The sequence below is a fragment of the Xenopus tropicalis genome, chromosome 1 (assembly GCF_000004195.4).
Source record: "Xenopus tropicalis strain Nigerian chromosome 1, UCB_Xtro_10.0, whole genome shotgun sequence".
Classification (NCBI taxonomy): Eukaryota; Metazoa; Chordata; class Amphibia; order Anura; family Pipidae; genus Xenopus; species Xenopus tropicalis.
The window spans coordinates 160,343,040-160,357,422 of record NC_030677.2 but is presented as its reverse complement, the minus strand read 5'-3'; the positions used below and the strand labels follow the sequence as shown (position 1 = coordinate 160,357,422).

General features: G+C 40.3%; 1 protein-coding gene across 17 annotated transcripts in view; it reads right to left on the bottom strand.

Annotated features, from left to right (window-relative positions):
• Positions 1 to 9,909, bottom strand: part of ncor2 (nuclear receptor corepressor 2) — a 225,847-nt gene extending 215,938 nt beyond the window's left edge. For 10 of the 17 annotated variants that reach the window (XM_012969081.3, XM_012969148.3, XM_012969136.3 and 7 more), the window contains exon 1: positions 9,550 to 9,909. The gene's annotated coding sequence lies outside the window, so the exon portion shown is untranslated. Of the gene's footprint in view, positions 1 to 3,813; positions 3,948 to 8,313; positions 8,780 to 9,549 lie in introns of those variants that run through there. The other 7 variants (XM_012969141.3, XM_012969163.3, XM_002935285.5 and 4 more) reach the window with 3 other exon arrangements.
• Positions 9,910 to 14,383: the final 4,474 nt, after the last annotated feature.

Genomic DNA, 14,383 nt, shown 5'->3' with positions numbered 1-14,383 from the left:
AATGCCTCCTAGAAAGAGATTTTAGTAAAGCCCAGGTATTGATTTTTTTACAGAAGCTAAATAATTTCAAAGCAGTGGACCCAAAAGCAAAATATAGGTTTGAACAGGAAATGAGGCTATCTAGATTATTTTTTATAAAATGTACAGTGCCCCTTCAAACTCACATAAGAGACAACATTACATGGCTGTGCTAAAGCATATGCAAACCAATTTGCAATTGTACATCCTTTATTTTTTTTCTTTGGATGAGCCACTGGAACTGGGTTTGCAAACATTCTGTCTAAGAAGAAGATTAACATTACGTTTTTTAAGGGTTCTATGCTCTACTTGGATACTGGCAAAGCCTTGTGTGGTCTACCAGCCTACAATGACTGAAAATACAAATATGTACTTCAGCTACCGATAAGAGGGAGTTGGAAGCAATATCAAATGGGATGTTTGTGACTAATTTGCTGCTGTTTAGAAATCTCTTCACTAGTTCAACCATGAAACATAACCTATAGAAATAAAATATACCGTACATTATATTATAATAGGGGTAAAATATAACTCTGTGGTAAAACATAAAAAGTCACCAAAATGTTTCACAACCATCTTTTATATTACATGGTATATAGTGAATAGTGTACCCCCTACTGTAATATATAAGAATATTATAAGTCACCAAGGGGTTTCAAAGCCCTATATAGAGGCACAAGGTCAAAGGCAATTTAAAATGTTATCTGATCCTCCATTCTAGTTTCCAAATTACTGCCTGGTTACTAGGGTAATTAAGCCATTGCATAATGGGAAAAAAACAAACACTAAAAACTTTAGCTTAATTGCAAAATGTTTTAGAATACCATTGTCTACATAACACTACAAGCAAAATTTAAGGTGAATTACCCATTTGAAGGAAACCTATAACTACAAATAAAAGTTGCTGTTATAGGCATTACCTTCTGACTACAAAACAGAGTATGATGTATTCTGCAGCTGTCGTAAGCAATTTCCTCAGCATGTCGCTCTAAACCAGTGCCGTCCAACTTTTTCCACAGGGTGGGCCAATAATCTAATATACCACATATTAATGGGCCAATATTTTAATAAAATGCATGGTTTACCACAATTCAATCCAAAAGTTAAGACTCCTTTCCCATGAGTTTTTTACTTACACCTGCGGCCACTGATATTTTCTGGTCATTTGCCAAATTTTAAGCACAATGATTTTTAATTACACTACAAATGCAATGCCTTTTACAGGAAGAACACCTTCACTGTGCCAGATGTGGAAGTATGCAGCACGCACCACTCTGCTGTCTGAGCAGGCATGGTGTTCTTGCAGCGCCAAGATGGGCCACCGGAACACTTTTAAAATACTTGTAACCATGCAGCCCAAGGGGCATATTCATCAAAATGTGACATTAGAGCTCATCACAAAATTCACCCACTTTCTATTCATTCCTGTGGGATTTTAGAAGCATATTTATCAATGGGTGAAAGTTATTATACACAATTTGATAAATACGATTCTAAAAATCCCATGGGATTGAATGATAAGTGGGTAAATTTTTCTGTTTTGAGCTCTAATCTCAAATTTTGATAAATCTGCCCCCAAATGTTCCATGTGAGATTCCAGCTGTCTTTCTGCCGCATGATTCAGACTACAGTGGGCTAGAGATCCTAAACAAGCTATATAAAAAGGAATAATTAGGAAGGTGACTGAGCTGCAGTTATAAAATGTAATTTGTAATGATTAGGTTAAAGAAAAATGTTTAGACATTATTAGATGTGCACTTAAATTAAAGAAAAAAAGGGAATGTCGACTTTAAAGGAACAGTAACACCAAAAAATTCAAGTGTATAAAAGAAATTCCAATATAATGTACTGCTGCCCTGCATTGGTACAACTGGTGTGTTTGCCTCAGAAACACTACTATAGTTTATATAAAGAATGCAGCTGTGTAGCCATGGGGGCAGCCATTCAAAGGAGAAAAGGCACAGGCACTTAGCAGATAACAGATAAAACACTATTGTATTCTACAGAGCTTATCCGTTATCTTCTATGTAACCTGTGCCTTTTCTCCTTTTTTCCAGCTTGAATGGCTGCCCCTGGGGCTACACAGCAGCTTATTATATATAAACTATAGTAGAGTTACTGTAGCAAACACACAACCAGTGCAGGGCAACAGTACATTATATTTCATTTACTTTAAAACTCTTTAATTTTTTGGTGTTACTGTTCCTTTAAGATACACCAATTTACATCCCTACAGCTGTCACAGAGCTACTAGGCACCTTTATCTGCTGTTGTAATTCAATCAATTTGGCCCTAAAGGTGGCCATACACGAGGCGATTTCGCTCGTTGTGCGATGAACGATTATATCGACAAACGATCGTATGGCGATCGAGTTCCCATACGATATGCCATCCACGGGCAACGATAATTCGGGAAAGATTTCGTCGCATCATTATCGTAAAATACGTACGATCGTACATCTACGTACGATCGAATGTCTTTGACTTCGGCTGCTGGCAATCGTGACATGCGCAGAGAACAATAGTTGAAAGACAAATGTCTGACACTCACACCAACTGGCAGATTTTATCGTTAAACGACCAAAATTTTTAAACCTGGCCGATCGATTTTGGGGACGATAATGTCGGCTCGTTTAGTGGGCCGACGATCGTTCGTACACCACCAACTATACGATAACTTAACGATTCCATCGGATCGTTCGGGAATCGGTCGTTTGTAAGTAAAAAAACGGTCCGTGTATGGCCACCTTAAGGCAAAACAATCTAAATAGCCTCATACTGCCCACCTTTAGGTTTGGCGAAGTCACCAAATGAGCGAATCTTCCTGTTTATTTGGTAAAGTCACCAAATGAGTAGATCTTTGTCCAATTTGGCCTTCCGTGCAGAGAAACAAAACAGACTTTTCTCCTAAGTCACATCACATCACAGAGTGTCAGCTATTCTACTAAATCACATCACATCACAGAGTGTCAGCTCTTTTACAAGTATCTGGCAAATAAATGTGAGCCTTTCTCCAAATTCCTTGGTGTGAAACACATGCATTGGTGCTTTTAAATTGAAATTTTATTTTCCAATCACTCTCTGACGTCACTGAGTAAAATACAATACAAACAGTAGGAAGAGGACTGACACACGGAGTAATATTTTGCCAATAAGACCACTCAAAGTGGCAGGGACCACCTTCCTACTGTGTCTCATACCACATGGCACTCTGTGTAATTATACTTATTTATTGTATTTATTATAACACTTGTCATCCCTGTGTGTAATTGTGTATATTGTAAGATTGTACAGCATTGTGTTGCCTTGTAGCGCTTTATAAATAAAGTTATATCCACATACATACAATATGGAGAAAAACAACCAAACTGGGTAATTTTCTTAAAGCATAGCCAACCACTAACTGTTGCTAAGGTAGAGACCAGAAAATCCAGCATGTAACGGACTCCTTATCTCCAAAGCCAGTTCATGTTTGGCATGTACTTTACCTTGATATTGCTTGTTACATTTGTTGTTCATTTGATGCTGTTAAATAAAGTTATCTGAAAAAAGTGCAAACATGCCATGTCACATGGCCTCCTTTGCTCAGTCAGGGTTTATAGTGTACAAATCGTTAAACATACCCTATGGTTTCACCAATTTAACATTAAAGAGGTGTTACACAAAATGAAGACCCCCAGTCAGCCATCAAAAGCACAATGCTCTATCCAAGCACTTCACAAAATGTGTGGCAGCTACAAAGCTGCTGCTATTACAGTATGAGGGAATTCCCAAAAGCACACGCAAGTAACGCACCCTTCTGTACACAGGAAGCCGGAAAGGCATCTCCAACAGAGCTGGAAGAGATTTTCTTTTGCTGGTTGGATTCAATTCTTTGGCCACAGGATAAGATAAACACCGATATGCTTGAGGAGGTGAAGGAGGATAATCTGAGAAAGCACAAGTGCCAATGTAAGAAGATTGATATGCAAGTGCATGAGTATCAGATGTCAAGTGAGACAGACACAAACAGAGCCGCATTCCACACAGTGCTTGACTAATCTTTAACACTACCGCTGCTGGAATCACACTCCCTGCTATTTTATTTCAGCCACTCCTTCAGATTAAACTGAAGGTTAAACTGGCAAGACAAAGGCATCTTTTTAGGTGTCAAGCTGCTTTACCAAGGGTATTTGTCTGATAAAAGCCACAGTAGTTTGTGTGCATCTGAGCAGCAAGCAAGTCCTTCTGGGCAGACAACACAAGGTCTATGTCACACGCCACCAGCTTTATCGTGCCCGGGCTAGGATTCAAAATAGGCCCAGGCAGTAAGCAGTAGTCCAAACAGCCCCTCACCTGTTCAATAAATAGTACAGTATAATCAACATACTGCCAGTCAGGGCCTAGCCACTATTAATATTATTAGCATGTATTTATAAAGTGCCAGCATACTCTGCAGCACTAGACGGGTATATATCAAACATACATATGCCATTACACCATAAATCGCGCCCCAATCAAAATGGAAGGCAAAAAGGGTTGACTGACACACACAATCAGCAGTCAAAAACACACAACTAATGCTTGGTTTTAACTTGCTGAATAATAATACCTTATTTGCCTGTCTTGCATACCATGTAAACAGAAACACAGTAGAAAGGAAGCCCCTGCCCCTTAGAGTTGACATTCTAATTAAAGGTATACTATTACGGGAAAACAGTTTGGTTTTTTTTCAAACCGCATCAGTTAATAGAGCTTCTCCAGCAGAATCCTTCATTGAAATCAAAAAATTTTTAAAAATCAAATTTTTTTAAAAGAGCAAACATTTATTTTATTTAAAGTTGAAATTCCACATGGGCAGCTGACCAGCAGAACAATGGGAAGGTAGCAAGACAGCAGCTCCCTAACACTTGTAATGATAAAAGTTGTTGATATCAGAATAGCACTCAATAGTAAAAAATCCAAGTCTGGCTTGGGACTCCAGTTACATGGGAGTAGGAGAAACAATAGGTTATCTGAAGCAGTTTTAATATGTAGCGTTGGCTCCTTCTAAAGCTCAGAATCAGGCACAATGCACTGAGATGGCTACACACCAATATTACAAATAATAAAAAATACATTTGTTGGTTCAAGAATAACATTTTACATGGTAGAGTGAATTATTTGCTATGTTAACAGTGTAATTTAGGAATAAAAAAAAATTAAAAATACACCAGACAAATCACAACAGAATCCCTTTAAGAGCCATAGTCTTTCCACTGAGCTTACGGCACAGACAAGTTAGGCTTCATGCACATCTAGGTTTTTGCTGCAATTCTGTTGGATCCCAATGATTTGGACAACAATCTCATTGAATAATTAACCCATTAAACCCTCTGATCTAAAGTAAACAATATCTGATGTTTTATAGTTGTGTTTGTCCTAAACAAAAAAAACTACTACTAAATGCAACATGTGCCACAGTCTAGATATTGTACATAGGTGTAACATGTCGGCGGCTGTAGCTCCAAAACAGTTTGGTATATGCATTTTCTCCTCGTATCTATGGCAGTGCAGAGAATGCTGTGTGTTCCACTAACCTTATGTTATGTATTTTAAACATAAATCCCCTTTAAAAGCAATTGTATTTAGATAACCATCTCTGGCTACTCTCACTGATGGTCTAATAGCTAAAGGCTTGGGCTCTCAGTTCTGGACATATTCCCAGCAAGGTAAGCTTTTATTCCATTACACAGAAATGTGTACAGAGTGTCTCTTGTCTAATCAAAAATCCAGCCTCTAAATTAACGAAGAGCTTGTGTTCAAGCAGAGTTACAGCAGTTTGTGAGGACACAGCTTAGGCAAGGCACATGTTGGTCACAAAAAGCGGGGCTATAATAACAGCCAGGCAGCACTCCCTCTAATATCTTTTTGGCAGCGTGACTGAAAATGATCTTGTGTGCACATCTACAGAGATCTCAACTAAACCCATGTCATTAGGGTCATAATCATTTACTCCAGCCATTTTTGAGACCTTAGTCCATGTTACCATTTAGGGTGATAGCACATGGGTCACTCACTGTAAACCATGCTCATGAAAATAAATTGCCGTGGGAACTGCAACATTTATTGGTGGTAATTACACAAATAATGTAAGTTAGAATCACGGGAGCACTTAACAGACAGCTCAGCGTGTGCTCAACGTACTGCTGAAACCCAGAAAGCATATCCATCCGCCAATATAAGAAAAATTGTACACAGCAAACCAAAACACTGCTGTATATAAAAATCAAAGTTTATTCAGTCCTTTAAAAAACAGGTTATGCATGTACAAAAATAGGACTATACGCTTGATGTGTTTCGTGGCATCACACCACTTTCTCAAAATAAAATAATAAATGTAAATTACACAAATAACTTAAGAAGTCTTTGCCCCCCAATTTAAATGTTGCACCCGTGAGAATTTCCAGTTAGCAAAGAGTATTTTTGCATTTTGTCACCTGCAAGGGAGTGCAATGTTCTGCAGGTGTCAATGTGCCTCATGTGCTGTCATCCTTAGTGTAAAGAATTAGGGCTGAAACACTTTGGATCACCATAATTACATGGGGCTAGATGACATGTTCAAGCTTAGGCTAGTGCCACACATTGTGGATTCTTGGCCTAAGGATTAACATGGGCTAGGAATCCACCCCTATGCTGCTATCAGCCTGCTTTCTTGCCTGGAACCACTGCATTGGCCTGGGTGCAGGCACACACAGCAGATTTTGGCGCAGTAATGCATACTCATTCTTCAACTGATGCAGGCAAGGTAGAAGGCTGATGCCAGTGCAGGGAAGGATTGTCTCTGTTTATCCTCAGGCCCAGTATCCACCAAGCATGGCATTAGCCCCAGGCTGGGTGCACATTACTAGTACAGTGAAATCCTACCTATTTGGCTTTTTGCTCTACGGTGCATGTACACCCGAACCAGGGCTGTAGAGAGGATCCAGGAAGAAGAAGATGAAGCAGTGAAGCACTCCTATGATAGACCCCAGGTCAATCCAATTCTCAGATACAAAAGCACTTGCCTGGGGTCTCAGATAAGCAATATTATTATTATTGTTGTTATATTAACAATGAGGTTTCTAACTTTTTGCCACCCTCCGGTGATTATACCCTTCCTTCTCCTTTAAAGTCAGGCTATAGGTTTTATATGACTAGGCCTGAATTTTAATAGTAATGTTAGGTGCTTTGTGGGCAACACCAGGCCATATAGTACAGAAATGGGAAACTAGATACTAAAAGAGTTCTATTTTAAAAGACACCCAGCTTCAATAAGGCTTCATTTTAAACAAACCAACAATTTCATGTTTTTAATGATATCCTTTTGTCTGTAATAATAAATTAGTAAAGTGTACTTCACCCTAACCTAAATTCTTATAGGTGGCAAAACAATTTTACTGGCTTTATGTAATCCTTAAATGCTCTTTAAAAGACTTAAAGTGTTGTACAGTACTGCATACATAACTAGCACTATATAAATACAAATATACATACATTATACATATATAAAGAAAACCAAATCGCAAGCATTCACTATATGAATACAAATATACATAGATAATTAAGGTATGGTGATCCAAACATTCCACATAATAGATCTCTATCCATAGATTGCTATATTGGTAAAAAAATGCCATTGCAGATTTGTGGCTTGTAATTATAGATATGGGGTTTGTACTAGCCATAGACTTCATTATGGATTGTATCTAGTAGTTCCTCTGAACTATAGAAATAAATAATAATAATACAAGCATATCCATAGCAATCACAGATTAATTATGTGTGAGCTTGAGTAATTGGTAATGAGAATATTTGTCTTGCTTTCCTCCCAAGCGACTCAAAGTACTATACGACAGTAAGGTAGCCATGTTTGAATGCAACAGGAGATGTTCAGGCTTCAGGGTCATGAGACTCTAAGGACTTAATAAGGTTTCCAATCATTACTAATGTGGGAACTACTACAGCTACGTCCATTAGAGCTCCATGAAAAACACATTATACAAAGCAAATACTGTATGTTCTTTTAATTAAACAAACACATGTCTCTTTTAGTCACATGATCTGTTTTAGGCACCGTTAGGCCAAGGCTGACTCCTCCACATGTGTGGTTTAATGATCTGGTTATTGAGTATTAAGAAATATATATATATATTTTTTAAAGCTGTGAATTCATAAATGCCTACATTTTAGTATTGTGCACTATCCACACACAGATACACAAACATAATGTATAAAAGTAGCAATGAAAGACACCATAGTAGTTTGTATTAGTAAGAGCAGTATGAGGCCTTGTACCATTGAGCTGTGATGTTGTTATTCATGCCCAGAGCCTTCATGCCAGTGTGGGGAAGTTCCTCCTCCTGTCACCAGGCTGCCAAAGCTGGCTTTTTATTTGTAAGCAACCTTAGCACTTTGTGTTCCCTGCGCTGCATCGATTTTACTTTTCTTTCATTGCTGCTGTTTAAATGATCTCAGCAGTGGCCTAGTCTACAGGAGGAGGGGAAAACACATAATCTCTGCCATTTCTTGCTTCTGCCTCTAGGCCACTCCGGGGAGAAGTTCTAAATATGTCGTGCAACTGCCAAGACTTTCCCGGCAAATGCTGCCTGCAGAGGGAGGGAGAATGGAGGAGGGGATAAGAGATCCCCCCCAAACAGCCGGTGAGATCCCAAACTCCAAGCTGCTAGATTCTACAAATGGAGCAGGAAATATTGCAAATAATTGTACACTGATTACTGGGACACACTGCCATGCTATGCTTCTTGCTAATGTAAGAGGTGTGAAGAAGTGAGATTATCATGCTCTGATGCAGTGCAGGGATCATGAGGTCATTTCCAATACAGGTGGGGGTGGGGGCAGTAATACTGTGTCACCTCCTGCAACACAGATTCAGGTATATAAACATCTTCATAGCATTTTTGTAACAATCTGGCCTTCTAGTATTGTTGAACTTCAACTCCCTGAACCTTTTAGAACATATCTAAAATATTTACACAGCACCAGGTTAGAGATCCCATTCAGAAGCTAAAGAGTGCATCACTGCAATGAGTGTCAGCTCCTGTACAAATACTCCATGAGACATCCCCCTATAATAGCAAGAAAACACAGCATTTGTCATGGTGTTGCTGCTCAGTACAAAGTGACCCACACACTGCAATGGTGTTGCCCACATCATCTCCCTTATAATAACAAGCCTTGGCTCCCCTTCAGTAATTAAGAAGCCGGCCCACTTCTGGGGGTGCATCCCTGCTGTGAGTTTATAAAATTACCCCGCGTAATACGGTAATAAGCAAAATGGTAAAAAAGACAACGCAAGCACCACCACATCAGGAATGTCCGATCTGTGGCCCTGCAGCTGTTGCAGAACTACAACTCTAGACAGCCACCCACAACATAGCTTCTGTTGAAGGATGATGGGAGTTGTAGTTTACAAACACCTGGAGCGCCGCAGATCGGACATCCCTGCTACAGAGAGAGAAGAGAAACGACCCCCCCCTCCCCCGATGACTGTTGGTCTGGCTCAGCATTTACCTCTGGATCCATAATGGCTCTATTCAGTCCAGTCACCAGCACGCCCTGAAGCCAGTTAGTAAGGAGAAGGCAAAGCTCTGGCGATCCAAAGTGGCAGCGGCCCCGGTACAGATCCGCCGGACGGCTGTCCGGATAGCAACGGTCTCCCTTTCCTTATAGGATAAATCCAGAGAATCCCCGGTAGCTGTTGCCTCGGTGCTGCCGAGCTCTAAAATGTCTGGCTGGAGCTGCTCTCCCCTGCTCTGTGCGGCTTTAGAGAGCAGCAAGTTTGTGCTCATGCTTTGCTTTGCCTGCCTGTGTCTGGGATTCTGCAAGAGATTGATGGCACGGTTCCAGCCAAGGCTTCCACCAAACAAATAGCTTGCACATTTCTTCCTGGCTTTTCTTAAAGGGACACGCTCGCATTTTCCGCTTAGGGTTTTGATTTGTGGCAGTGGTGTTTTCTTCCTCGCATTATTATTATCATTATTGCTGTGGTATATGCGCATACATTTTTTTAAAGGCTCAATCATATGATAATTGCAATTAAAGTCTTAGGATCAGAATAAATACTTGGGAGCTTATTAACGCTCTGAGATCTAAAAAAAATAAAAGCCAAACTGTGGCATTTATATGAATCTATTAACAAGTATCCAGTTAGCTTCTAAGGGGTAATGCAATAAAATGTGCAAAGTTCACTCAAGTGTAGTTACCTATAGCAACAGGTCAGGTCCTGGCTGTCAATCAGCTGACTGAGTACAACTCTAAGGAACCGCAATGAGCACCTTTTGCCTTAAGTACCTTTACTCATTAAAAATTTTCCAGCATATCACTGCAGTAAAATTTGCACAACCGCAACTGCACTAGCGCACATAAATAACCTTACATCTTGTATTACAATCCGACATGTTGGATTACCTGTTTTGTTTTCCCTCCCTCCCTTTGCCAAGTCTACCAATTCCTGTAACCCAACCCCAATTAATGTTAAAACCTCAATTAAATTATTTCAGTACACCAATATATCCTCATAAACAGGCAATATTGAGGAGAACACAGCCAGGATATAGTAGTGGCACAGCCAAAAAGCATTTGAAATACAGAACTTATGGGTTGGCAATGGTGTTTATGTACATTACCAGACATATAAAGTCACCTGTATTTTTCTGGAATCACCATGATTTAATCACCCTCTTAACCGGTCACCTGGACTAAAAGTACTGCCATCTGCTGTAAGTTGCTCCCAGGCCTGGATAGGGTTGCCACCTGGCCGGTAACAATGTTGCTTGATGTTATTAAATGTCATCCTGACGAAGGGAGGGTGTATCCCCCCAAAACGTTCGTCAAGGTGGTCGCATTAAATGGGGAAAGCTCCCTGACTGCATATGCTTGTGTGTGCGGCTCTGTTGCAAAAACAGTTCGATTGAGGATAAGGACCTGCCAGGCCTACGGAAGGCTTGCACCACTAGTGCAGTGAGTATAACATTAACAGGTGTGCGGCTTTAACAAGTGTATTAATAGGGAAAAACCATAAAAATGTAGGAAGGCCAGTATTTTTGTAGGCTTGACCTGGAAATCAGTGGTTTCTGGCAAATACCAGAAGGGCTGCTGTAAGGTGCCATAGATAGTTACTATTTACTGGCCAGGTGGGGAGCTGTTTGGGCCTCAAGTGTGCTTGAAATGCCAGGGCCTCTTTTGAATACCAGTGCCGTGTGCAACTTTTGGTAGGCAGAAGAGGCTCCTGCCTAGGGTGTAATGCTGGAGAGATGCTAAGCAGGTAACTTTTCTTTCACTTACCACTAGGTCTGAGACATTTCCCACCACTGTGTTACCCCCCTCCAGCAGCCACGGCGACCCCACCGCCCCATGTGCGCATATCACATGCTAGCTTGCACATGTGTGCGTGGGAGGGGGGGCAGGCCAAGCCGGCCTGGTTGCCTAGGGCGCTGGTTGGGGCCCAAGGACATGGTGCAGCAGCAGAGCCAAATACATGATGCCAGATACATGTAAAGGAAGGAATTCTTTAGCTCTTTAGATAAATTCAGGTTTAAGGATTATTTTGTTTTTCTCTACATCAGCCAGAAAAAAAATATCACAGGAATTGCATGAGCCAAAGGAGAACCTGAAGGCCATGTTCTTAGGGTATCTATTGTGTTATATTACTGGGAGATGAACAGATTAGTAATATTACAAGGCATGAGTAGAAAGTAAGTACAGAAGAGGCATGTGGTAACAGAGATTGAACTGGAAAATGGCAAATTTTTACAGGGCTACAGAAATGGGTGACATCCATGGCACGATAATATCAGACATCTGATAATATTAGATTGTTAGCTCAACATACTTGAACAGATAATTGTACTTAACCTTATTTGTGACAAGTGGCAAAACAGCCATGTGGTGATGTGGTTACCCTTCTACCCTAATTTAGGAACTGGTTTGTGAATGTCCATTTAAAAAAACAGAAGAGACAAATAGAAACAGATCCCAAAGATGTCTAATATAATCTAATACACGCCTTTCTGTTATTTTTTTCTAAGTTTGTGTATTTTCATCACTTTCTACTTGAGTTTTCTTGTGTTTTAGTCATCCAACTCATGAATTCTTCCTTTGAAAATTTCCAAGGTCAAGAACAGACTGAAGACTTTCCCATAGTGCTGAGTGCAGCTTATTAACAGTATCAACATTGTTCCCAAGCAAGTCTTATAAGCCTTTGGCTACAGCTTTAAGGGCACCAACAAGATGATGCAGCACATGGCACTCTAATTTCTGTTGAGTTTTGACCTCTTAATAGTGTAAGAAAATATCCGGTATACACTTGGCATATTTTTAGAAGAAATATTGGGTCCTGGCTCAAAATGGATTGCCCACCTCTGATACACAGCAAGTTGTGGCTAGATTGGGTAACTCTGAAAAAATATGTTGTGAACGATCATTTTTACAGTATACAGAAACTGTTACATTTATGTATGTTAGTCGCCACAGAAAAGGAAATCACATAAAATGTGTTATTTGTGAGTTCAGTCTTTGTGTGAAAGTATATTAAACTGTGTAGTCTCAACAGCTTTCAGAATACATCTCTCCTGGAGAAATGACAGAAACTTTACAGAATTGGAGGGGTGCCCACTGGTTTTGGATTTCTTATTAATGGTTAAGACTCAAGGCCAAGGTAATTAGGTACTTACCAATAATCCTACAGGCCTGCATGTCATAGATTAGGACTGTCACAAGGCTGACATCCTAATTATTGATTTCTTTACATGTATACCCTTAGGGGGCAAAGTGCTCTGTACATTTTTTTTGCATTATACAGTAATGGATTTATGATAGAAGAATCATTTGACTGATATTTGGTAATGTAAGACTGGTTGTGTTTCTGCAGCCTGCAGCAGTAGCTCTTAGACAGGCAAACAGAGATAAAGGTACTCTGTCTACAGAAAAGGCAAAGGAATGCAAAATGTAGTGTCTGCAGTCACGGATAGATCATGGTCATAAATGGGATTTGGTCCTTCAGACCAATTCAGCAGCTAATCTGTCTGTGTATGGGCACCCCCGATGAGCCTACCTGATTAATATCTGGCCTAAAATTGGCCAGATCTCGATCAGGCAGGGTTGATTTTCTAGCATATTGGGGACCACATTGGCTTATTGATGCGGTCCTCGATCTGATGGCGCCTATGCCTGTTTTTGCAATTATTGAATTGGCCCGATATCGCCGACCTTTATGTGGGCATATCAAGAGACGATCCACTAGCTTGGCGACCTTGCTAAGCGAACAAATCTTCCTGTGTTTGGAACTTTATGCTACAGAAGGGTTAAAGTGAACCCCCCGCACTCAATTTCAGTGCTTACATGACAAAGTCATGTGATTTTAAGGATTCAGATTCAGCCAGGCACGTGGATTCAGCTGAATCCGAATCCTGCTTAAAGAGGCCAAATCTTGCCTGAATACCAAACCGAATCCTGGATTCAGTGCATCCCTAAATATCAGCCCTACTGCTACTTTTGATGCCTCATCCTGTGAATTCCTTGTTTGTAGTAGCAGTGCACTGTTTACAAATTGATGGGGTAATGTAACAAAAGTCAAAAAATATGCCCTAGGTCTAATAACCCATACCAACCAAACAGATGTTTGTTTGTGACCATATAATTTTACATGTTGATTGTTTGTCATGGGTTATTAGACCTGGTGCAAACTTTGCAACTTTTATTACATTATCCCATAAATCATCAAAGACTGCATTTAAATATGCAATCAATTTCTCCTTACCAGGTCAACAGAGCCGGAATAGACCATGGATATGTAGGGACCCATAGGGTTATTATGCCCCTATGGCTTTAAACCCTACCACTTCCTTAGATTATGCTGTTACTGGGCAAAGACCCATGTGTCCAGTTCATAGTTTGCGCTTCTGCCTTATTGGTTTACAGGTTGACTTCACCCTTTGCACTCCAATATAGTGTTTAGCAAATGGGTGGGTCTTCCTCTTTGGCTGCCTCTGTGTCTCAGGTGAAGGTCCACTGAGCCTGGGATCAACAGGGCCCCAGTAAAGCTATAATTTACCCTAGAATCTGCATCTATCTCTAGTGAAGTCGGGGACAGGGACCCCATGAACAAGGACCAGTTAGATAGGTACTCTTGTGGAGTACTTTCTAGGAAAGTGAATTAGAGAGGGAAGGAAGCAAGAGCAGTTTGGATCCACCAAGGAAAGTAGCTGGAAGTACCCTTCCATACAGGCACTGTTGCCTTAGTATAGGGTCATGGTTAAGACACAGGAGGCAGGCAGTACCTAACCCTGATCCACAGTTGGCTGTAGGACTCTTAAAGCTAAAGGTATTCAACCTGAGGATTTATCCA